At 38.4% G+C, this 27,463-nt stretch overlaps 1 protein-coding gene across 3 annotated transcripts in view; it reads right to left on the bottom strand.

Moving 5' to 3' along the window:
- CEP83 (centrosomal protein 83) overlaps positions 1–25,110 on the bottom strand; it is a 113,458-nt gene extending 88,348 nt beyond the window's left edge. Inside the window, exon 1 of one of the 3 annotated variants that reach the window (XM_079937179.1) lies at positions 24,974–25,110. The gene's annotated coding sequence lies outside the window, so the exon portion shown is untranslated. The remainder of the gene's footprint in view (positions 1–24,973) is intronic. The other 2 variants (XM_079937178.1, XM_079937177.1) reach the window with 2 other exon arrangements.
- Between the last annotated feature and the right edge of the window lie 2,353 nt (positions 25,111–27,463).

Genomic DNA, 27,463 nt, shown 5'->3' with positions numbered 1-27,463 from the left:
CTCAAAAATAGTAAATGAATGTGTTCACCATTCTATGCTACTTTAGCCTCAATTCACTTCTCTCATCCATATTCAGTAACTGAGGCTTCTGTATTGGGCTGAATGCTGGCCCAAAAAGCTATGTCACTTCTTAATCTCTGTAACTTATGACAATGATATTATATGTCAAAAAATGTGATTAAATTAAGGATCTTAAAAGGAGGAGCTTATCCTTAATTATATGAGTGGGCCCTAAATACAATGACAGGTATCCTTATGAGAAAGACTAAAGGAGGAGTCAATATGACCAAGAAGGCAGAGATCAGAGAAATGCAGCCACAAACCAAGGAATGCCTTAAACCACAAGCTGGAAGAAGCAAGGAAAGGATTCTCCCCTAGAGCCTTTAGAGGGAGTGTGGCCCTTGATTTCAGACTTCTGGACTCCAAACTGTAAGAGAATAAACTGTTGCTGTTTTAAGCCACCTAGTATGTGGTAATCTGTTACAGTAGCCACAACTAACCAATACCCTGGCTCTCTCTTCAGTCTACTTTTTCATAATGAATTTTAGCCAGTCTGAAAATTTCCATCAGTTTTAAATTCTTACCACAGTCAGACTTTTTGGATTTTAGCCAGTCAATAGACAGGTATCAATTACTCACAGAACATCTAAATATGTATTAGGCATTTGAACTATATAATAAAACAAACAATTCCTATTGTGTGGAGTCTATCAAATAAAGAAACTCATAATGCAAATGTTTTAAAGTACACAATTCAAACAATAATGAAAGGTAAAGCAGATTATTTTGATCAGCCTGTTAATCAGTAAGCACTTATGAGATGGACTAGTCTCTGTGAAAGGCAATTTTTAAGACTCAGCATAACCCTTCTCCAAATACATCTTCCTATCTTTGCAACTATTACTATCACATAACCACACCCACGTCCTTCCTCCCATATCTTTAGACCAGTCCCAGCTCCACAGACCCACACATGACATTTTCTTTTGCACAGGAGCTGTATTTCTTAAGCAGTGGTACAATGTCTGCCCAAGAGGATGGTAATTCAAAATATTCTAAAAGCACAGCTGCTGATGCTCATGGAAAGCTTCCAAAACACATTCCATTAAAAAGCACATGCTACGCCTTTGAACATTTCAAAACAATGCTCTAAATACTACATGCCCCCAAAGTGAATGTTGTTTTTTAAAAACAACATTAAAAGTCTAGAGAGAACCTACATCCAGCATTACTTCACTTATAAACAGAACATTAAAAATGAGTTTCCTTAATATCCAGAGAGAATCCTATACTAGTCACCCAAACAGCCTTTGGACGGCCATCCTAGGATGTCTTGTATACAAAAAATGTCACCACCTGACACCCTGCCAAAACCTGAAGTGCAGCTGGGAGCAGACCCTTCAAAGTCCTGGAAAGGCGCCAGGCCCTGTGATTGTGATTTAGAAAGAAACGGGAGGGTAAGGAAGGAGAAAGGGAAAAAGGTATGTATTAGAGTGGTTAGCAATCAACCACCAAAGCACTCTGAATTAAAATGTTATTCTATTCTTATAATTGCACTGTCTGCCTCCGCATAGCTTAATTCGCACAAAAGAATTCTGGAAAGTATGATATAGTAACCAGTCAACCTCAAATGCTTAGAAATAAATTATAAAAGTCTCTGAAAAGGTGTGATCTGAAAAACAAGGATGACGCTTGCACAAACCATACTTCAAATTCATTTCCATGTTTCTTAGTGTAAGCTCTATTACATATAATAGAGGGGACTTTGCAAAAGAGTTATGAGTACTTAATACCTTTGTGCGAGCTACAGAGTCTTCTTTGCTCACAGTCCCGTATTTCTCCTGAAATAGAAAAGGCTACCATATGGCTCCTAACACAAAATGAAGGTTGTCTACTGATCCAACAACATGTCCTGGAAATTATTTGTTTTTTAAATAAATTCTGATTTAATTTATTTCCATGAGATTTATGCATTATTCTGAAAAGTTAAATAAACTTTAAAAATTGATGAGTTTAACTGATATTTTTACTGGAGTTAATGTAAACATTCCCTTTTTCATATTTGAGAATCTGCCAGAAAGAAAGTATAAAGTTTTTCAGAGCCAGAAAAGGGAGATAAATACAAGTCACACAATACAGGTTAACCTTAAAACCATTTATTTAAAAGAAAAAAAAAAAAAGCAATTAAACAATCAGTACCTACTGAGTGGCTACTATATCATATTTACTGAGTGGTCCACTTCCTAACAGGGTTCTGAGGGAGATACGTAAATATGCAGACCATCAAGTCCAGCTGACTTCTCAGCAAGGAAGAACCTGCCCATATTCAGAGTACTATGGACATTTTCTAAGTGCCTATTCTATGCCAGACACTTTGTTGGGTAGAGATACAGAAATAAATAAAAGAAAATTTGTGCCCTCAAAGAGTTCATAGTGGGGCTTCCCTGGTGGCGCAGTGGTTGACAGTCCGCCTGCTGATGCAGGGGACACGGGTTCGTGCTCCGGTCCGGGAAGATCCCACATGCCGCGGAGCGGCTGGGCCCGTGAGCCATGGCCGCTGAGCCTGCGCGTCCGGAGCCTGCGCTCCGCAACGGGAGAGGCCGCAACAGTGAGAGGCCCGCGTACCGCAAAAAAAAAAGAGTTCATAGTGGTCAAGGAAACATACATGTTGATCAACAACTGCTAACTAAACAAAAATAAGAGAAAATTTACAATTTATTAAACCCTTACTGTACTTAAAAAAATTTTTTTTTGCCATGTGGGGATATTACCTATTTAAAATAAGTGAATTCAGAAAGTGTCAAAACTATAAAGCACTGTAATATATTTATAGGTAGTATGGGTGCACTTGAAAGAGAGGCAAAATTCTGCTGGAGAAGCTGTCAGGGACGACTTCACAAAGAAGGAAATCCTGAGTTAAGACAAAGAAAGGGATGCAGGGAAGAAACACCAAGTACAAAGGCACGGAGATGGAGAGAAGATCACTGGAGGTGCAGGGGAGAGATGTGGGGAAGCATTATCAGCCTGAAGAGGTGGGGCAGAGCCTTGAAGGCAATGTGCAGAAGACGGGAGTTCATCCTGGGGTCTAGGAGAGCCAAGGAAAGGTTTTAAGCTTGTGGTAGATGACCGACAGTACAGGGTAGTTTCAGATTTGTACTTCACAAAAATAACTACCTTATCCAAGGGGCAGAAGAGATTTGAGGTGGGGTGGGGAGTAAGAAAATGAAAAAGAGATCAAAAGTCCAGGAAAGCAATGATGAACGCCTGAACAAAAATAGTGGCAGCAGGTAGTCAACAGGCAATAGTCCTGAAAATGAATTTGGAGGCAGAAGTAACAGGAGTTTGTAGTTAGATATTGACACACCTCTCAAAAAAAGAAAAACAAAAAACAAACAAAAAAACCACCTCTTTCAAAGACACTAATTAAAAAGGAAATCAGGACAGTTTTTTGTTTTGTTTTAAATAAAGTACAATCCAGTTAAAGCAGAAGACAGACTGTTTCAAAGATTACAATTACTTCAAACACTAATCTTTCATATGAACAAAGAATCAAGCACAGGGACCTTTGCAAAAGCATCCGAGTAAATGCAAATATCATCACAGTATCTCTAAATACCTACTTTTCTTCTATAGGGATTTCACAAGCAGAGGGGTAAACGCTAAAGCTGGCTCTGTCAGGAACAAAGACATAAAATAAGTATTTTGTTCCTTGAATGTCCACCTGCTGTTACTCCTCCTCATTCTTTCCTTCAAACCATCATCTCTATAGCAACACACTCTTAAGACATTTGTGGGTGGAAGGCATATGTTTTTGCAAAAACATGAGAACTCAAGAACAGGAGCTACTTAATTTTTTCCTTTAATACAAGAGATATACAATATATCTTAAAAGACAACTGCAAAACATGAAACAGAAAAAAAAACCCAGACTTAAAAACACAGGAAATGTAAAAATTGGTGTTGCACATATTTACATGGAATTTATTTTTATAGGTTACAATGACACCTTGTGGTAAGACTTTTTAAATTATGTAAGTTATCTTGGAAAATATTTTATAACAGAGATAATAAAACTGGTTTAGAAAATAGGAAAGACCAAGACCACAGTCTTGAGGCAGTATGAACATGTACAATAATCCATCTGGAAAATTAAGGACACAGAGGTTCCTCAAAAAATTAAAAACAGAGCTACCATATGATCCAGCAATTCCACTTCTGGGTATCTATCTGAGGAAAACAAAAACACTAACTCGAAAAGACATATGTAACCCTATGTTTACTGCAGCATTATTTACAAGACTCAAGACACAGAAACAACCTAAGTGGCCATTCATGGGTGAATGAATAAAGAAAATGTGGTGTATGTATGTACAATGGAGTATGACTCAGCCATAAAAAAGAAGGAAATCTTGACATTTTCAACAACATGGATGGACCCTGATGGCACTATGCTAAGTGAAATAAGTCAGAGAGAAAAATAACATGATCTCTTATATGTGAAATCTACACACACACACACACACACACACACAAAAACAAGCTCATAGATACAGAGAACAGATTGGTGGTTGAAGTTGGGTGTGGCGGTGAGGGGAGTAATGAGTAAACTGGCTGGGTTTTTTTTTTAAGTTTAATTAAAAGAAACAATTAAGGGCAAAAAAATAAAACTTAAAAAAAATGCCACAATATTAGGGAGGCAAAAGCATCTTACAAAACTATAATTATAAAGTCATATACTATTCCCTTCACTTGAGCTAATAAAATTATTAGTATAAGTTTTGTTTTGTTTTTAATGATGCAAAAATAAACTACTTTTGTAATCTGGGACAAAAGTGATAATGTTGGCAATACCTTTACATGAGAGTATAGACACATGGCTTATAAACTATGAAAATAACTGTGTCATTATTCCTTTCTTACCAACTGAACATAACAGATAATAACATGAAAAATTTCAATCTTAATCCAATAATTAAGAGAATAATTTAAACTATCTTTCATCAAGAGTTTACTACGTTTACTAAGCTATGCTAAACACTAGTAAACATAAAGAAACCTTATCAAGGCAGTTTGCACATAATCACCCTTAAGAACCTCTTTGAAATATTCTTCTCTTAGCATATACAAACCATGATCACCTCCTATCTCTCTGACCCTTCTTGTTCACCCTTGTATGTTCTTTCTCCCATTCACCATGAGAATCTCTAGTCTGTTGTTCCATCTCTACAAGAAAAGTCAACGGACTTCCCTCGTGGCGCAGCGGTTAAGAATCTGCCTGCCAATGCTGGGGACACGGGTTCGAGCCCTGGTCCGGGAAGATCCCACATGCTGCGGAGCAACTAAGCCTGTGCGTCACAACTGCTGAGCCTGCGCTCTAGAGCCCGCGAGCCACAACTACTGAGCCCATGCGCTGCAACTACTGAAGTCCGCGTGCCCACAGCCCGTACTCCGCAACAAGAGAAGCCACCACAATGAGAAGCCTGTGCACTGCAACAAAGAGTAGCCTCCGCTTGCCACAGCTACAGAAAGCCTGCACGCAGCGACAAAGACCCAACGCAGCCAAAAAAATTTAAAGAAAAAGTCAAGTTGCCTCTCTCACAGCTTGATTTATTACATCTTATTGAATGACACTCAAATTTATAACCACGTTCCTAACCTCTCTCTCAGCTCAAAACTCTTACTCTACTACATGTCCCATCTATAACGGAAGCTTGGCATAACAAGAATGAAACCCTTTAACTTCAAATTTTCTACCTGCCTCCTTAAAAAAAAAAAAAATCACTACTACCCTCCCCTTATTTCTTAGCACACAACTTATTCCCCCTCTCCTATCAGTAATACATTATTAATCCTGTTGATTCTTCATCTGTCTGTTGATTTTAACCATTCTTTCCCACCACCCTCTAGTGCAAAAATCTCAAATATTTTACATTTGGTTTATTTTAACAGAAGCCTCCTCAATAGTGTCCTGGATTTTGGTCTTTCCTCATCCTTACATAGACTGCAAATTATCCACCAGGACAATCTTGCTCATGAACTGTTTCCATTATTATAACTCCTAATTATAATCCTTCCTATTGTTTACTGAATCAAATCTACACTTCTCAGCCAAACTCAAAGCCCTGCATTAGCCAGCTCCCTATACAAATGCAAACAATTTCATTTTGCTGCCCCACAGGACCCCTTTGCTAGAGCAAATTAAGTTGCTTCTCTCTCATACACATGTTGCTTATTCTTACCTTCACAATATCGTTCATATACTTATGCCAAATTAAAATACCTCCTTAACTTTTCAACTAATCCACAAATCAAGGTCAGAGTCAAACCTAAAACCCTACAGTCTGAACAATCATGAAACTATTTTCAGAGTTGATAGTTAACTCTAAAAGTGAATGTAAACAATAGCTTCTGCCCTTCTTTCTGCTTTCCTTGGGCTTGCCTCAGGATATTTATTCTAAATTCTATCACATGGGTATTTTTCCCTTCTAGTGATTTATAACTATGTAAACTATCTTTCCAAAGAGACTATGAGTTCCTCAAAAGAAAACTACAATCGCCTTCATTTTTGGTTATCTCCATAGCTCCCAATTCCAATAAATCTAGTTAATGACAGAAAAGTGATCCACAAAATTTCTGTGATATGAATCCTACTTTCCCATAGGCTTACAGTGTAATTTAAGAGAAAACTTGGGGAAGAATGTCATCAAGAACACCATTTGCTAATCAATTATGCATGCCTTATGATAGTTATCAATCAAGATATTTCTGCCTCAAAAAACCAAAATTCTAGGGAAGTGTCTAATAATCAAAAGCTTTAAAAATGAACATATCCTTTGACCTAGCAATTCCACACATAGGAAGTACTCTTAAGAAACTAATCAGAAATATGCACAAATATATATGTTCAGGAACCTTCTTCATTTATTGTTTAATAACTGTTTACTGAGTGCATTCAAAGAGCCAGGAAGGAGTGGAAGACAGAATTAGGTCCCTGCCACCATGATGCTTACATCACAGTGCTATTTATAATGGAAAAAGAGGCTATAAAAAAGCATGTTTAATAGCAAAATATACCATATTCATGGATCAAATTACTCAATATTAAGATGTTAATTTCTCCCAAATTCAACGCAATGCCATTCAAAATTCCAGCCGACTTTTTAAAAATAGAAATTAACAAGCCAGTTATAAAATTTATAGAAAAACACAAAGGACCTGGAATTGCCAAAACTTTGAAAAAGAACAAAGTAGAGAACTTGCACTGACTTCATGACTTATTAAAATGCTACAGAAATCAAAACAGTGTGACATTCATATCATGACAGACACATAAACCCATTAAAAAGAGAGGAGAGTTCAGAAACAGACACAAATATACATGGTCAATTAATTTTTGACAAATAGCACAGTCATTTTTATGGAGAAAGGATAGTCTTTTCAACAAATGGTCCTGGGACAACTGCCTGTCCACATGCAAAAACATAAACTTCAAGTCGTACCTCACACCATACACAAAACTGAATCAAAATGTGTATGTAAACACAAACATAATACAATAAAACTCTTAGAAGCAAACACAGAAAATTATTTTGATCCTGAGTTAAATATTTGAGTTAAATATTTCTTAGATACAACACCAAAAGCATAATCCATAAGAGAAAAAATTGAAAAACTGGACTTTAAAATTAAGAACTTCTTTAAAAGACACTGTAATGAAAATGAACAGATAAGCAGGGCTGAAGGAATAATTTATAAATCATATATCGATAAAGGACTTGCATCCAGAATACATAAAAAATTATCAAAACTTAATAACAGGGGGACTTCCCTGGTGGCGTGGTGGTTAAGAATCCGTCTGCCAATGCAGGGGACACGGGTTCGAGCCCTGGTCTGGGAAGATCCCACATGCCACGGAGCAACTAAGCCCGTGTGCCACAACTACTGAGCCTGCACTCTAGAGCCCGCGTGCCATAGCTACTGAAGCCCGCACACCTAGAGCCCGTGCTCCGCAACAAGGGAAGCCACCGCAATGAGAAGCCTGCGCACTGCAACAAAGAGAAGCCCCCGCTTGCCACAGCTAGAGAAAGCTGGCGCACAGCAACAAAGACCCAACGCAGCCAAAACTAAATAAATAAAGCTAAATAACAAGAAAACACCTCAATTTAGCAAAACAAACAAAACAATGGGCAAAAGATTTGAATAGACACTTCACCAAGGAAGATACATGGTTAAACACGTGAAAAAATGTTAAATATCATTAGTCTTTAGTGAAGTGCAAATTAAAAACACAATGCCATACTACTTACTATACACCTATTAGAATGGCTAAAATTTAAAAGGCTGATCACAGCAAGTTATTAACTAGAATGCAGAGGAACTGGAACTGTCATAAACTAGTGATGGAAATGTAAAATAGGAAAATCGTTTGGGGAGACACTTTGTCAGTTACTTAAAAATTAATCATACACTTACCATATAATCCAGCCATTTCATTTACAGGTATTTAACCAAGAGAAATGAAAACAGAGACTTTTACACAAATGTTCATAGCAGCTTTGTGACTCAAACATGGTCCAACAGAGGTAAATGGATAAACAAATTGTGATATATCCATACAATGGAACTATTCAGTAATAAAGGGATGCATTAATGTGGGTGAATCTCAAAAATAATTATGCTAAGTGAAAAAAATCTAGACAAAAAAGAGTATATGTTACATGATTCCATTTACATAAAATTCCAGGATATGCAAACTAATCACAGTGACAGAAAGCAGATAGGTGGTTGTTTGGGAATAGGAGTGAGTGGCTGGTGGAGGTGGGGGAAGGAGGAAAAGATCACTAATGAGGAAACTTTAGGTCATGACGAATATATTTAATACCTTGATTGTGGTAATAGTTTCACAGGTGTATATGTATAACAAAACAAGTTGTTTACTTTTAAAATGTACGATTTATCAATTTATCAATAGATAAAGCTATTTTTAAAAACAAACAGCATGGGGGCTTCCCTGGTGGCGCAGTGGTTGAGAGTCCACCTGCCGATGCAGGGGACACGGGTTCGTGCCCCGGTCCGGGAAGATCCCACATGCCGCGAGCGGCTGGGCCCGTGAGCCATGGCCGCTGAGCCTGCGTGTCCGGAGCCTGTGCCCCGCAACGGGAGAGGCCACAACAGTGAGAGGCCCACATACCACAAAAAAAAAAAAAAAAAAAAACAGTATTAACTTTAGAAAAAAGATTTTCCTAAAAGAAAACTCTAGGCCCAGATGATGTCACAGTTAAATTTTTCTTTAAAAAAAAAAAGTTATGAAAGAATATTTAATAACACTGGTAAATGTTTGTTACAGAAGTAGAAAAAGCAATTATAAAATGTTGTATAATCCTTATTTTGTAAAAAGTATATTAAATGACTATATATGCACAGGAAAAGATACAGGATAGGCACTAAAATATTACAATTACCTCTGGATGATATGTTTGATTTTATTAATTGTTCATTTCCTGAACTTTTCTTATTTTACAACAAACATAGGTTATGTTTATAATCAGAGGGAAAATGTCACTGAGGAAAAAGGAGGAACCTCAAAGTCTACTTGAAGACCAAAGGAGGAGGAAAAAAGTATCCCCTTTTCAGATCAGAAAACAGTGACCAAATATAAAAGATTAAGATGAAGTTCCAGCCCCCACTTCAGGAAATAACCCAGAAGTCCTCAAATTCCATTCCCTTCTATGCAAGTTTATGCCATAAATACTCAAAAATATACTAAAAAAAAAAAGTGGTTGTTGTCAGCCTCAAATCCATACTCTACAAAATTAACCAAATCTATGGCTCAGCTTATTTCCCTTATCAATATAACTGCCTGTTATCTAAATACAATAGTAGTTTTCAAACAATTTTAGCAATAAGTTTTTTTTTAAATTAAATCTTATAGAATCCAATATTTAGAAACACTATATCATTTTATTCATGTATATTAACAAAAATTTAAGGTCATAAGATGTTATTCTAAAGACATATCAGATCTTTTATTCTCTATCAGTTAATATGCTGCTGGTCTCTAGTGTTTTAAAATCCAGCTCATAGCACATCTGAAATACACACACACCCCCAGAGTCTTTTATTGTGGCTTTGGAAGTAGTTGAAAATGTAATTAAACAAAATTCAAATCAAACTTTGACAGAATCCTAAAGTACTTTCCAATCACAGTTTTGCAGAATTGGTCAATAAAGGTTAATCCAAGCTTTTTAATATAGTATACAAAACCCTTCAAAATCTGGGCCCTCTCTACCCTTCCATCCTTATCTCTTACAACTCCCTGATATGTACTTATGCCCCAACATTAAACTGCTTATAGTTCATTGAACACACCACACGTTTTCTCACCCCATGCTGATCTCTCTTCCTAGAACACAATCTCCTAATCTCACCCTTCACTCATCTTCATATTCAATTCAGTCATTACTTCCTTCTGAAAGTCTTTCCTGGATGCTTCCCTTTTTCTTCCCCCCCAATCCATTCTGAGTTAAGTATCCTTGAGAGCTCTTCCATAATGCCACATATTTATCCCTATCAATGTATTTACTTCACCACATTATAATCAGCTATTTGAATACCAATCTCCTTCACTAGGCAAAGACCTCCTTGGGATCAGAGATTATGTCTTAGTCATCTTTATACCCCAAAACCCTACGCAATAGCTGGAACATGACAGGTAGTCAATAAACACTTGTTGAATGAACAGTAAGCAGTTCCTTCCACTGATCAAAAGGATAAGGAAAGCAAGAAACTACTTAGAGCTTGTAATTCCCCAGCCCTAAATGCCATATAATTCGATGCTTGAAGAAAATCAGGAAATTTAACTCAAGTACATTTGGAGCGATCAATAAATGTCTAATGCTGTGCAAAGGATTATGAGTAATATAAAAGAAAGATGGGACTTTATCCTCCTGAGAGAAGAATTCCACACATAAACCAAAAAACAGGCCTCTGATTTCCAGCATGAGAGAAGGAGCAGGTCAACAAATCCTCTCCACAAAACAGCCAAAAATCAACCATATCAGTGCTCTGGAATTCAATCAAAGGCATTCAACAAACTGAGAAGTGTTTATTCACAAAAATAACTGAACTCTGGGTAAGAACATGAGTCTACAGCATTCTTACCTTTTGGGTGCTTAGGAGTTTAACAAGGGTAGGGCAGACTAAAACAGCAGCTTCACCACCACTACTTGAAGGTAATCTGTTGAGCCAGTGCATTGTCAATTAAAGCAGAGATCTCTATGGCAGCTAACAGTGAGGGCCAGTGGCACCTTTAGCCTGAGGTTGCAGGACTCCAAGTAGCAAGCAACAAACTGGCAGACTAGCTGGGAATTTTACAGGAGTTTTGGGAGGTGAGAAAGCCTAAGGGGTTTAATAAATTATTTACCAGCCCACATTAAACAAAGACTGTAAAGACAAAAACAAAGACAGTCAAGACAAAAACAAAGGCAGTCTCTTGTGCCCCAGAAACTGGAGCAAGCCCAGGTCACTCACACATCCTTAGCCAACAGAGCACATGCACAGAAGAGATGCAAGAGAGGTTGGTGGAAAGTAAAATCCAGGGCAGACATGAACATGACCTGTGTTTGAATACAATGCCCAGTCCACACAGATCCATCAGCAGTATTAGCCATATTAGTACTAGTGCTGGCCATATTAGTCCAGGCTGTTTGAACACAACCTCTGCCCAATCCTCGGCTGAACACTAAGTTATGCAGAAATAGTAAGCCAGGTTTAAAAATAAAGAAATAAAACAGCAGAGACATCAGGAACCACACAATGTAGGGGGAAAAGACTTCACAAATTTAGACCAGACAAGTTACTAAACAAATGAACAGAAAAAAACATCAACCTCTGAGAGAAAGGTCAAAACACAGAGTTGCTTCAAACTATTATCTAAAATGTCCAGGAGAGAATTCCCTGGTGGTCCAGTGGTTAGGACCCTACACTCTTACTGCCAAGGGCCTGGGTTCAATCCCTGGTCAGGGAACTAAGATCCCACAAGCCATGCAGTGTGGCCAAAAGAAAAAAAAGCCCAGTATTCAAAAAAAATTATAAGCAAAAACAAAAAAACAGTATGACCCATTCCCAAGAAGGAAAACAGCAAATAGAAGCTGTCCCTGGGTATTCCCAAATATTAAATTTGGCAGACAGAAAGTTCAAAGAAACTATAATAAGTATGTTCAAAGAACTAAAGGAAACCATATTTAAAGAATTCAATGAAAGTATAATGACAATGACTCAGGACTGAAAATCTCAAAGAGGAGACAGAAACAGTTTTTTTAAACGGAGATTCTGAAGTTGAAAAGTATAATTATTGAAATAAAAACTTAGGCGGGGTTCAACAGCAGACCTGAGATGACAGAAGGCAGAAGCAATGAACCTGAAGATAGATTAGGAAAAAGTATCCACCCTCAAGAACAGAGGAAAATAAAAGAGATTGAAGAGAAATGAATTGAACTTCAGAGATCTGAAAGACAATACAAAGTGTATCAACATACATGTAATGAGAGTTCCAGAAGAAGAAAAAAGAGACACAAATGCATAAAAGACCTTGAAAAATTAATGGCTGAAAACATCCCAAATTTAAAATATTAATTTATCTATCCAAGAAGCCCAGAAAATCCAACACAGAGATCAACACTAAGACACACCACAGTCAAAAGGCTAACAGACAAAGATAAAGAAAAAATCTTAAAAGGAGCAAGAGAAAAATGACTCATCCGATATAAGAGAATAATAATATGATTAACAGGTGGCATCCCATCAGAAACAATGAGTCCAGGGAGGGAAAAATGGAATTTAAAACAAACAAACAAAAAAGCTTTCAAATAAAAATTCTATATTCAACAAAATGGTTCTTCAAAAATGATGGTGAATTAAAGATATTTCCAGGTAAAGACTGAGAGAACTTGTTGCTGTCAGAAATGCCTGATGTGAAATACTTAAGGAAGATTTTCTGGCTGAAAAAAAAATCACCAGAAAGTAACAAATCCACTTTTATTTTAAAAGAAATAAAACATGCTGGAAATTGTAATTATATAGGTAAATGCAAAAAAAATAAAAAACTTCTAAAAATATAATTGCTCTCATTTCTTTTAAACAAATAATTAAATTAATTAGCAAATTAGCATTAATTAAAATACTGTGTTGTTGGGTTTTTAATATGCATGCATAAAAAAGGAAGAGGAAGGACTTCCCTGGTGGTCCAGTGGTTAACACTCTGTGCTTCCACTGTAGGGGGTGTGGGTTCGGTCCCTGATTGGGGAAGTTCCACATGCCACAGTGTGGGTCAAAAAAAAAAAAGGAAGAGATAAAAAGACCTATACTGGAGCAAAGTTTCTATAATTTACCAGAATTAATTTAGTACTATTCTGAAGAAGACTGTAATAGGTTAAAACACATATTATAATCCCTAAAGCAACCACAATGAAAATAACATAATATAGTAAAAGAAATCAACAGAGGAATTAGAATGGCACAATTAAGATAACTGATAGAACACTCTACCCAAAGGCTGCAGAATTCACATTCTTTTCAAACACACATGGAACACACTCCATCATACACTATATGTTGGGCCATAAGTCTCAATAAATTTAAAAAAATAAAATCATTAAAGTAAGTTATCTGATCATGATGGATTTAGAGATCCACAATAGAAAGATATCTGGGAGCACTCCCAAATATTGGTAAATTCAACAACACACGTCTAAGTACCCATGGATCAAAGAAATTACAAGAAAAATTTTCAAAATATATTTTGAATTGAAGTAAAACAAAAAACAGCATATCAAAATGTACAAAATGCAGTTAAAGCAGTGCCTAGAGGGAAATTTACAGCTTTAAACACATATCAGGAAAGAAGAAAGGTTTCATTCAATAGTCTAGGTTTCCACCTTAGAAAACTAGGAGGGAAAAAACAGCACACTAAGCCCAAAGCAAGGAGAAGAAAGAAAAAAGGAAATATCAGAGTGGAAATCAATGAAACAGGGGAAAAAAAAAATCAATGAAATAAAAGGTTGATTCTTTGAAAACATAAGCAAAGTTGACAAACAGCTAGATTCACCAAGAAAATAACAGAAAAGATATAAATTGCCAAAATAAAGAATGAAAGAGGGAACATCATTACCAACCTTACAGTAATTTAAAGGACTTTTTAAAAATATGAACTTTATATCAACAACAACTTAGACAATTTATATGAACTGGACTAACTCCTGGAAACAAAAATATCAAAACTCAAAAAAAAATAAAATAAAGAAAATCTGAATAGAAATATAACAAGTGAGGAAACCAAATTCGTGATTTAAAATCTTGCCACAAAGAAAAGCCCAGGTTCCCACAGTTTCACTGATAAATGTCATCAAATAATTAGAGAAGTAATAGCAATCTTTTGGAAACTACTTCAAAAAAATAAAAGGGGAAACACCATGCAACTCCTTCTATGAGGCCAATGTTGCCCTGATACCAAAGCTAGACAGAGGCATCATGAGAAATGAAACCAACAGACTAAAATCCTTCATGAACATAGAAACAGAATTTCTTAACAAAATTTAGGAAAACTAAACTCAGCAATATATAAAAGATTATATAGCATGAGTAAATGAAACTGATCCTGGGAATATGGGCTTAAGCTCTGAAAGTCAATTAAAGTAATATACCATATTAACAGGATAAAGGATAAAAACCATATGATCATCTCATTGGGTGCAGAGGAAAATCTGACAAAATCCAATACCCATTCATGCCTAAAATCTCTCAACAAATTATGAACAGAAGGAAACTTCCTCAACCTAATAGAGAGAAATCTACAGAAAATGTACAGGTAACATCACACTTAATAGTGAAAATCTGTGTACCTTTCCCCCAAGACCAGGAGCACTCTCAACACTTCTATTCATCTCTCACTGGAGAGTCTAGCCCATAAGATAAGGCAAAAATAAATGACAAAATGTAGTAACATTCAGATTGGAAAGAAAGTAGAAATGATTTATTCACAGACATGATCACCTATGTAGAAACAATATATAAAAGTTGATTGTATTTTTAGGTACTAGCAATGAACAATCTAAAAATCAAACTACAAAAACTCCATTCTCATTAGAATCAAAAACTATCAAATTCTTAGGAATAAATTTAATATAAGTACAAGACATATAGAAAATTTTAAAACAGCATTGAGAGAAATTAAGATCTAAATAATTGGGAGACATTACATGTTCATGAATTGGAAGACCCAATTTTAAGTTACCAATTCTTCCCACGTTGATCTATAGATTCAATGCAAATTCTATCAAATCCCAGCTAATTTTTTGGTAGAAATTGACAAGCTGATCCTAAATTTCATATGTAAATAGAAAGGATCTAGAATCACTTTTGAAAGAGTTAGGGGATTTAGACTACCCATTTTGAAACTTAGTATATAACACTACAGGAATCTAGACAGTGTGGTACTGGAATTAAGTACAGGAGTATACATAGAACATAATTAAGACTAGCAATAAACTCAAGTTATAAGCAACTGATTTTTTACCAAGGTACCAATACAATCCAAGGCGGAAAAGAATAGCCATTTTAACAAATAGTGCTAGGACAAGTTGGCATCCACGTGGCATGAAAATAAAAAAGAACTTAGACCTTATCTTATACCATACATAAAATTTATTTCAATATGGATCCTAAATCTAAATGAAGGAGCTAAAAAAAAAACAAACCGGGCTTCCCTAGTGGCACAGTGGTTGAGAATCTGCCTGCCAATGCAGCGGACACGGGTTCGAGCCCTGGTCTGGGAGGATCCCACATGCCGCGGAGCGACATGAGCCACAATTACTGAGCCTGCACGTATGGAGCCTGTGCTCCGCGACAAGAGAGGCCGCGATAGTGAGAGGCCCACACACCGCGATGAAGAGTGGCCCCAGCCTGCCACAACTAGAGACAGCCCTTGCACAGAAACGAAGACCCAACACAGCCATAAATAAATAAATAAATAAATTTTAAAAAAGAAAAGACTAATTTTAATAAAAACAGGAGAAATCTTTGTGACCTTGAGTTAGGCAAAAAGTTCTGAAACACAAAATCAAAAGTATAAGCCATCAAACTAAAAAATGATAAATTAAGCTTCATTGAAAACTTTGCACTTCAAGGACACCATTAAGAATAAAAAAACAACAAGCCACAAACTGGCAGAAAATCTTTGTAAATCTCTGATAAAAGACCCTTATCAGGAATATATAAAAAACTTCTACAACTCAATAAGAAAAAAAAAAACAGCTAAAAAAATGGGCAAGCGTCTTGAATAGATGTTCCACCAAAGAAGACTTAATAAATGGCTAATAAGCACATGAACAACTCAACATCATTTGTATTTAGGGAAATGTAAATTAAAATCACAAGACTCTACTAGTCACCCAGTGGAAGGGCTATAATCAAAAAGGCAGATGATACCACGTGCTGATGAGACTGTGGAGAAACTGGAATCCTTGTACATTTTTGACTGGAATGTAATTGGTCACTTTCGAAAACAATTTGGCAGTTTCTCAAAAGATTAAAAACTAATTCTGAACTGTTGTTAGAACACTTCTGTAGAGTTTTCCTCCCATCAACTAATTCTCCAACTATCCTCCATACACCAACTTGAGTGTCCTAAATTTTTTTTTTTTTTAATATTTAGTTTGGCTGCACTGGGTCTTAGCTGCAGCACATGGGATCTTCGTTGCGGCATGTTTCAGTTGTGGCACGCGGACTTCTTAGTTGCGGCATGCATGTGGGATCTAGTTCCCCAATCAGGGATCGAACCCAGGCCCCCTGCACTGGGAGCATGGAGTCTTACCCACTAGACCACCAGGGAAGTCCCCAGTAGTCATTCAATTTAATTCAGTTCTGACACTACCCAGAAGTATTGCAGACCCCACAGTTTAAGGGCTCAGTTTCACAAGGCTGCTCCCATTTCAGACACAAGTCCCGGGTTGCTACCTACACTTCTGACCAACCAGCTGTAAGTCAGGGGTTCCACAACCCTCTCCTCAGGTTTTATAATTTGCTAAAACGGCTCACAGAACTCAAAACACTTTACTTACTATCACTGCTTTATTATAAAGGATACAACTCAGGAGCAGCCTAATGTAAGGGTTGCATGGTGCAAGGTATGGGGAAAGAGGCACAGAGCTTCTGCCCTCTGGGAATGCCACTCTTTCAACACCGGTATTCATCAATTCAGAACCTCTTGGAATTGCACTGTTCAAGAGTTTTTATAGTAGTCTCCATTCCCTTTTCCCAGAGGTTAGTGGGTAAGGTTGAAAATTCCAGCCATCTCATTACTTGGTCTTTCTGGTGACCTGTCCCTTCTGAGGTGATCTAGGGATCCCTTCTAAATCACCACATTAGCATAAACTTAGGTGTGATCAAAAGGGGCTCATTATGAATAACAAAAGATATTCCTTATCACTCAACAAATTCCAAGGGGTTTTGGAAGCTCTGTGTCAGCATTCAGGGACAAAGACCAAATATATCCTACAACTTACCATATGACTCAGCAATTCCACTCCAAGGAATCTACCCAAGAGAAATGAAAATATATGTTCACACAAACACTTATGCAAATCTTCATGGCAGCATTATTCATAATAGCCAAAAAGTGGAAACAATCCAAAATGTCCATCAACTGATAAATGGATAAATGTGACATATCTATACAAGAGAATACTATTCAGCAATAAAAAAGAACAAAATACTGATACATGCTACACAGATGAACCTCAAAAATATTAACTGAAAGAAGCCAGATGCAAAAGACTAGTATACATATTTTTTATTCCATTTATATGAAATGTCCAGAAAAGACAAATGGATAGAGACAGAAAGCAGCTAAATGGTTTGCTGGGACTAGGTTGGGAGGTGGATTGACTGCATACATGCTTGGGAGAAACTGGGGAGGTTTAATGAAAATGTTCTGAAACTGTCTTGTGATCATGGCTGTATAACTCTATAAATGTACTAAAGATCACTGAATTGTATGCTCACAATTGGGTAGAAAAGTTATCTCTTCTGAACTTTAGAAAATGTGATGATTGGACTGCTGTAATCAAGCCAAAGTTCAAATAGCCAAGCAAACAGAAAGAATCCAGGTTCTTAATGATGTCACTGAGCCACTGATTTGATAATCCTAGAACCACCTATCTGCAGACTTCTTATACATGAGTCAATAAAACTTCCTTAAGGTTAAAAATAAAAGGATATGAAAGTTCTGAGGGATAGAAGAATATGTTCATTTCATTACAGAAAATTTGGAATTATCATCTGTATAGAAAGGCATCAAGGAAAAGGCAGGAATTCGGGTGGATCTTGAAGGATAAAAGATTATGATGAGGGGTACAGGGGTGGGGAGAAGAGGCAAAAAAGAAAGGTGTTTAGAAGAGTGTAACAGTGGAATGGATAAAAATTAACATTTAACAAGTGCCCACTATAATTGAGTCAGGTATTACAACATGTATCTTTTAATCCATATGACTCATGTGGGAAAAAAAAAAAAAGTATCATTTTACATATGAAGACATTGAGGACCCTAAAATTAAGTAATTTTTCCAAAAAGCCAAGCAGCTAGTAAAGTGGTGGAGCCAAGATTTTAATCTTCAATCTCAGGATTCAGGCTCCAAAACATATACTTCTTCCTCTATGTTATGATGCTAACCAAAGACTTAAGCCATCCCCATTCGCAAGTTCAGATCTTTGTAGAAAGCATCTTTGCAAAGATGGGTTTGCAGTTATAGTGCTACACAATGTTTCTTGACTAGCAACTTTCACTTAATCAGTATACTAAATGTGATATTCATTCCTCCCTTGGCTTCCAAAACTCTACCCTTCTCTGGTTTTCCTTCCTATTCTCTTTCTCCACCTCCTTATTACATGCTGATGTTCACCAGCTCTTGTCTACACCCAGGATTTTAAATACCACTATGGCTGATGACTTCTGACTCTGTCTCTCCAATTCAGAGAAACTCCCCAGTTTTCCTTGATGGATTAACTCCCTCCAGGCCAGGTTGAATACTTCTCTGTACACTCTCAAATTACCCTTACATAATTCTAATGAGGCATTCCTCAGTCATAATGTATCATGTCTGCAGTTCTAAGTCAGATGTCCTCCCTACATGCCCCCAGAACACACCCTTATTTATCTTTATAGCACTTCCCAGGTTATATTACAAATAATGACTTAATCCATTTCTCCTACCAAACACGCTGCTTGAGACTTGGCACTATGTCTTATTCACAATCTAGTACCTAGCATAGTGCAAGACACATAATGGGCACTCAAACATTGACTAAACCAATGAATAGAAGAAATAAAATTTGCTTTAAATTGGAAGGATACAGTTTCTCAAAGAAATCTTCAGGAATTTATTTTTTGAAATGGGAAAATAGGCCAAGAAAGGTTAAGTAACTAACTTAGTCAAGCCATGGTCACCTGAGTCATAATTCTCTTCCCATAAAATCATGGTGCCTATTAATTCATGCTTATTAATCTATGCTCTCTATGAACCTCCAGAAGTAATATAAAAATGTTTTCTAGAGAAGAACCATTTCAAATTCATCCACTCCAGCTCTGGCTGGCTGTATCAGTTGTGTAGAACTCTGATGTTAATTATTACTTAACAGTTTTTCTGTCCAGAATAGACTAATCTTTAATTGAACCAGTCTTTTCACATGTCCTTCACACACCATAATTCAATATATATTTATCATGCATCTCTAGGAGGAAAACATGAAAGTTATAATTTGTCAGTACTCAAAAAATATATACTTAATTATATTATACACAATTTCAGTTTAACAATACCTCAAATGTCTGCCTTAATGCGATTCAGTTGAGAAAGACAGACTGAATGTGAACACTAGAGATACACGCTGCAACTTCATGGGGAAAATCCCTGGAGTCCAATGCTACTGTTGCCAATGGTTGCTATGCTATACTGCACAACAACTCAGAAGCTGAGACAGCCAGCTCACTAAGAAACAACTGAATCGAACCAAGATTTATAAATGTACTCTGAGACTCAACTTTTTTATACCTTTAACTGAAGTAACTGTTTGTCATAAGCATCAGATACAGGATTTACAACAAGACTATAAAAATTACCTAGAATTTATTTAAGGACATATTTGGAGAGTGATAAGCACTTTCCAGAAGAGAATGGTTAGGTTTAGGTTCCTTCTAATTCCATGAATTTTAATCCAAAAGTGATTTGAAGTTACAATATACAGAAAACAAATAACTGGACACTTCATGACTTTAATTTCTTTCTTCCTGGATTATATCTCAAACTTAAAAAAAAAATAGTGCTAGACTACAGTCTATGATCCTTCCATGACCCAGAGAGGCACTCCTGACAGAAAAATATAAAACTTAGAACTGCTAATTTATGAGGGCCAAATAAAAGTACTAATATAATTTCATAAATTAAGTCTTTACTAGGTAAAATGGAAAAGGGCAAAATGGGGAAATAGGAAGAGAGGAATGGAAGGAGACAGGGAGGAGGAAAGAAAGGAAAGAGCGGGGGAAGTATTTTTTTTAAACCCAGATTCTACTAAGGAAGAACCAGGAAACTGACCAAACTCCCAAGCCCACTAGGGAACAGTGCTAGCATTCCTGAGGGAGTCCTTACTGCTGACATGGTAATGGGAAATTCTCAACTATTCACACTTTCTAGTAACAGAAACTTTACCTCTAATTCCAGTGAATCCCGCCTCTTTAATCCCCTTTCTTATGGTTAACAGTTGCCCTTCCTCCCTCAGTTACTCTCAAAAGATTTTCTTTTAGTTGCACTACATTATGGGAGGAAGGAAAAAAGTAGAAATATACATTCCTTATCTCTAATAAACATTCATTCAGCAACTTCTATTTGGAAGAGATTAAAGATACAGCTCACTGAGATCTGATTTCCTGTGCCTAAAAAGCTTATAATCTAGTTAGCAAGATAAGACATACATAGAAATGATAAAACAATACAATATAAAGTATCAAATGGTAGGACTGACAAATACACTCTACAGGATTTCAGAGGTGGAGTTTAGGACATGTTACCCCCAAATCTGCCGCTCTGGTATACTGACGTAGTTAAAGGCACTTGAGAAACAGCAGATACAAGAGGAGCACTCTGACCCTCCTTTTTCTTCCAGAAAGCAGGAGATAAAACTCCCATGTGAAAGGTGCCAGCCCTGTACCAGGAGGACAAAAGACATTCTTATTGCCAGAGATGGGGAATCAAAGCCGAGAAATGTGTACAAACTTGTTAAACTAACCCTTATCTTCCTAGTCATTTCTCTACAATTTACTCCTCCTAGCCCAAAACTCTGTCTTGTCAATGTTTCACAAACTTGTTCTTTGTCTAAAAGATATAGACTGTCCCCAACTTAGGAGTTTTTCAACTTTACAATAGTGCGAAAGCAATTCACGTTCAGTAGAAACCATACTTCAAATTTTTAATTTTGATCTTTCCCCAGCCTAGCGATATGCAATACAATACTCTCTCATGATTCTGGGTGGCAGCAGGAGCAGCGAGCTGCAGCTCCCAGCAATCAAGAGGGTAAACAACCGATACACTTACAACTGCTCTGGACCCATACAACCATTCTGTTTTCACTTTCAGTACAGTATTCAATAAGTAACATGAGATAATCAACACTTTATTATAAAACAGGCTGTAGGTTAGATGATTTTGCCCAACTGTAGGCTGATATAGGTGCTCTGAGCATGTTTAAGGTAGGCTAGACTAAGCTATGATGTTGAGTAGATTGGGTAGGTTAGGTATATTAAACCCATCAACTTATGATAGGGGAGGTAACCCCACTGTAAGTCGAGGAAGACCTGTAAAAGCTTTCTGCTCTGGTCTTCATTCTGCATGTACATGTAAAAAATTTTTAAAACGTGTATGCTTTTCTCCTGTTAATCTATATCAATTTAATTCTTAGGCCCAGCCACAGACCCTAACAGGGTAGAGAATTTTTCCTCCCCTGCAGAGTTGAACTTTATAGAAAGGGTACAATTCAGATTTTAGGAAAGAAGGAAAGAAATCAGGCAGTGACATGAAGACTGGTAAGGAGAGCAGAAAGCACATAGTAGGTTTAGAGGACGGTGAAGAAACCAGTCTGGTCAGAGTACAGCTTTTCTGTAAAGAACATAAACTTGAAAAGGCAGAGTGTGATGAGATTCTGAAGAGTTCAGATTAAGAAATGTGAACTTCAGTCAGCAGGAAAGAGTACTTCTGGAAAATTTTTACACAGATACATATAAACATTCCCTAAAAGTACACACAGATTAGACAACTTGAGAAAATTACTTGCTGAACCTAATACATTATGTATGACAAAGTTAAAATAAAACTCATTTTCTTTAGGCAGAGAGAGTACCTAGAAAACACACATACACACACAAAATTCTGACCATTCACTAATCTGTTAAGATTTCATTCTTCTAAGCTTCTTGAATTAGAACTTCTCATGACAAAATGCTGACTTCTGATTACTAAGGATTTTATCACACAACGTGCATGAATCATTCTTGATTTTTCTTCTTTGCTTGTCTTTCCCATTCTTGAATATTTCATTACTTCAACATCAGCATGCAGGAAAAAGAGGGAAAGGACTAAAACAGAATCTACGGATTTTTGAAATACAGTCAGGGCACGATGTAAAGAATATAAAACTTCAAGTTCCGATTCCCATTACTAATAGTTTGATTTCAAAGAAGTCATTCAGTCTCACGGTGTCTCAAATGTTCTCACCTACTTTCTTACATACTTGAAAGGTTACTGCATTCAAAATATCACAAAAAAGTGGTCTAAAAACTAACTACCAGGGCTTCCCTGGTGGCGCAGTGGTTGAGAGTCCGCCTGCCGATGCAGGGGACGCGGGTTCGTGCCCCAGTCCGGGAAGGTCCCACGTGCCGCGGGGCGGCTGGGCCCGTGAGCCGTGGCCGCTGAGTCTGCGCGTCCGGAGCCTGTGCTCCACAACGGGAGAGGCCACAGCAGTGAGAGGCTCGCGAACCAAAAAAAAAAAAAAAAAAAAACCAGCATAACTCATTTTATTGTGCTTCACTTTATTGCACTTCAGACACTGCATTTTTTACATATTGTAGGTTTGTTGCAACCCTGCATTGTCAAATGATGGTTAGCACTTTTTAGCAATACAGTATTTTTTAAATTAAGGTATGTACTTTTTTTTTTTTTTTTTTTTTTTTTGCGGTACGCGGGCCTCTCACTGTTGTGGCCTCTCCCGTTGCGGAGCACAGGCTCCGGACGCGCAGGCTCAGCGGCCATGGCTCACGGGCCCAGCTGCTCCGCGGCACGTGGGATCTTCCCAGACCGGGGCACGTACCCGTGTCCCCTGCTTCGGCAGGCGGACTCTCAACCACTGTGCCACCAGGGAAGCCCCCGTGGTATGTACATTTTTTAGACACAATGCACATTGCACACTTAATAGACTACAGTATAGTGTAAACATAACTTTTATATGCACTGGAAAGCAAAAACAAAAAATTCATGTGACTCGCTTTACTGCAGTCGTCTGGAACCAAACCCACAATATCTCCAAGGTATGCCTTTACTTGCCATACAAATTATATCATTAAGGGTTCAATGAGTAGAGTAAGAGTGAGATTACTGGCTAAACCAAGGTTTAAAAACCACCTGTGAGGGCTTCCCTGGTGGCGCAGTGGTTGAGTCCGCCTGCCGATGCAGGAGACGCGCGTTCGTGCCTCGGTCCGGGAAGATCCCACGTGCCGCGGAGCGGCTGGGCCCGTGAGCCATGGCCGCTGAGCCTGCGCGTCCGGAGCCTGTGCTCCGCAACGGGAGAGGCCACAACAGGGAGAGACCCAAGCAAAAAAAAAAAAAAAAAAACCACCTGTGAGCAATAAGTGTTCTCTCAATGCTCTATGTTACCCTAAATTGGTATCACCCTACTAGTTGATACAATTCCTAAATATAACCACACTTCACCTGGTTAGAAAATACTCAAAGGAAGGGGAACACCTGACATAGTATGTCCCCAAAAACCAAAGGGTAACTCAAATCCATTTTTAACTCTCTGTAGAGTCCTATACGACTCTAAAATGTAAAGCATTCTAATAATCCTAAACAAAATGCGTTTGAAATCACAGCTCAGTACAAAAGGTGAGTATGAACTATAACCACCTACAGGCTAAACTATGAATTCAGAGAACTCTGAATCCGGATAATTGCAGGATAGATACATTTAATTATATTCTAGTTGAATATTAGACTTGTTTACAGAGATGTTGCTTGGTAACAAAAGCTGTGCTTTAACAACCCACTCAGTTTTAGATCTACTCAAGTATTTTATGCTCATAGTCTGAACACATTATGAACTGTATACTACTGATATGAGAAACTAAGGACAAGTTTCTTGTTATCCTAGACATCTTGGAGATTTTACTAAAATAGTTTCATCGTTACAACTAATGTGACCAAAGGCTTTTAAAATACTTGACAATAGTTATTTTTAAGAGCTAAGTACCCATTTTTTTGGCCAAAGTTGGACACTAAGGATACATCAAAATGTCCATGAGAGCCCAGCATGCATTCACATATTCTAACGTTATCTTTGTAATGACAGCCAACATCACTGTTAGAATTGTCTTCAGGGTCAACGAAAATGGCAGCTTATTTTTTTTCACAAATGAAACTGGAGGTACCACACGTTTAGCCAGCTTTTAAACTGAGGCTACCCAAGCACCACTGGAGTTCATCAAAAAGCCCCACAGAGTTTCACGTGCATTTAATCGGCTACAGAACATCCTCCCAGCCTACTTTTCTAACACCCGCTCCACCTGCTTTACGGGAAAAATAAAAGAAGAATTCAAGGGCAAGTTGTAAAGAAAAAAGCCATGAGCATTCCAAACCACGGACAAGACAGCGTTACGTACCAGACTCACACTCGGACCTTGCAACGTGCGCACAGAAAACTTAACAGTGACCGGTGTTCCGGCCGCACTCGCCAGGTGGACACCTCCACTGCTCCAGCCACGGGCGCCTACGGCACTCTTCCCGCCGGGGCACTGGGGCCACGGGAGACGGTCCCGCACGCGGGGTGCAGGCCCAGCCCGTCACGCCTGGCGAGGTCTCGGCGGCCGCTCGCGGCGCAGGCTGAAGAGCAGGAGCCGCAGGGCCAAGAGCGCCCCTCGGGCTCCCGACCCCTGGAAATGTGGGGTATCCCGAGAGAGCTCCGAAGGCGAAAAAGGCAGCGGCGGCAATGGAGATAAACCCCGCTCCTTCTCGGTGGACTGGCCTTCTCTGGGGTGCGGGGCCGGAGCCGAAGTCCGACTAGGAAACAACCCCGAGCCCGCCGCCCGCCACCCTTCAAACCCCGCAGAGCGGGCTGAGTCCAGAGACCTAAGGGCGCGCGAAGCAGGAAGTCCCGCCCCCACGTCGACGTCACCGACGCCGCGGACGCCAGCCGCGGCCAGAGGCAGTTAAGAGGGAGGCGGCGAGCGAGCCGAGGCTGGGGTAGTGGCCAACCATAGTGGGAACGGCGGGGCCAGGTTGGCGCTCCGAGAAGCCTCTTGGGGCCGCGGAGATCCCTAGAGCCGAAGGGAACGCACAGTCCGGGGCCCGGCACTTGCCTCAGGGAGCCAGAGTGACGCGCGCGGTTGAGCGGGAAGCCGCTCCCCCTCGCCTCCTCCCCACGCAACGTCTCGGCGGTTTCTCCCAGTTTCGCGCTTCTCCTGCGCTCCGCTGGCTCTTCCGACACTTTTTCTTCCCTGAGGGCACTGATAGTGGTCCTGCCGCCACCGCCGCCTGCCTTCGTGTCCGACCGTGCAGACAGAATGAGTCTCGAAGTCTCCTGCCTACCGCGTCGGCCATGGGGCCTGGGCCCACGAGTGCGGAGCCGGCGCAGCTTGCCAGGCGGAAACGGCCAGGTCAGGAAAGAGGCCCATGCGCGAGTCCCTCCCCGCACCGCACGCTCCAAATCTCAAAACGTGTTAGCTCGAGTACAGGGCCCACTGGGCTCAGTGGTATCAATGAACTATATGTTACAAATCATTGGTCAGTGGGAAAAAGATGATCTGAGGAATTACTAAACGCTGGGGCCCGGCTTTACATCTGTTTCATTTGTTTAATACCAGATGACAAGAATTTAAATGTAAAGAATGAAACCATAAAAATATTACAAGGAGATCTAGGTGACTATAATCTTGAGCTGAGAAAGGCCTTTTCTAAGTATGAAGCAATAACCAGAAACCATTAAAGAAAAAACTCGATAAAAACCACATAAAGATTATTATCTACACACAAAATGGAATATAAATTTGTATCATGTGGAAAAAGAAGGAAAATATTCCTAATACACAAAAAGCTCATAGAATATCAATTTTAAAACTTAACACAATAAATAAAATTGGCAAAGGATATCAGTAGGACGTTCTTAAACCAAGAAAAACAAACTTCTAATTAAATGAAAAGATGTTCAACTTGCAAACATCCTTTTTGTCTATCAGTGCAGATAGGAGGTGGGGATACAATTACTGTCATGCCTAACTGGTGTGACCTTGAAACTGGTACACGTTAATTACCAAAATTTAACAAAATAATTAGGCTTTGCCCCACCAAACTCATTTTCTAGTCATGCGCTCTAAAGAAAAGAAAAAGAAAACAGATTTACGAGGATGTTCCTCACCCCCTTTTTATAATAGGTGCTTATGGAAACAATGTAAGTACCATCACTAGGACACTAGTTAAATACGTTATGGTACCTACATACAATGAAATACCCTTGAGCCATTAAAAACGATGATGTAAATCTCTTTATTTACACAAAAATACGTCCACAGCATATAGGTTTGTTTTTCCCCCTAAAAAGCAGAGTACAGTTTAGCACGAACAGTGCTTCACCCAAACATGAGTATGCATGTGTATGTATGTGAATGTAAATACAAAAAGATCAAGAAGGATGTCAGCCAAAATGCAACTGATTTTTATTTTATCTTTTGACCTTTTCTATCTTGTTTGAATTTTGTATAATGAATATATCATTTTTACAAAAACAAAATTGTTTTAATTAAAGATGCCAGTGAAAAAGGGCCAGTTTACTACAGACCCTCACAGGTGGATAACCAATGTGAAGTAATTATATTTGGGATCTAAGTCTCAGCTTTTTAAGTGTCCACAGATTTGGTTACATTAATTTACCTAGAGTTGGACAAACTTTTGTCATTTGGACATCCTGATCTGACTCCCAGATTGGACTGGGTATCCTTCCTGTGTGCTCTCTCTATGCCTCTCATGGCATTTGCCACAATGAACTATAATTCCCTCTTTCTGTCACTAGACTGTTTACTCCTACCACACACACACGTCCTTTTTCTGCCATGTTATGTGCTTATTTTCCCCTGATTCCTTTTCTGTCATCTACTTTA

The sequence above is a fragment of the Stenella coeruleoalba genome (genome assembly GCF_951394435.1).
Source record: "Stenella coeruleoalba genome assembly, chromosome: 11".
Lineage (NCBI taxonomy): Eukaryota > Metazoa > Chordata > Mammalia > Artiodactyla > Delphinidae > Stenella > Stenella coeruleoalba.
Note: the sequence above shows the minus strand (reverse complement) of the source record. Positions and strands in the feature narration are given on the sequence as shown.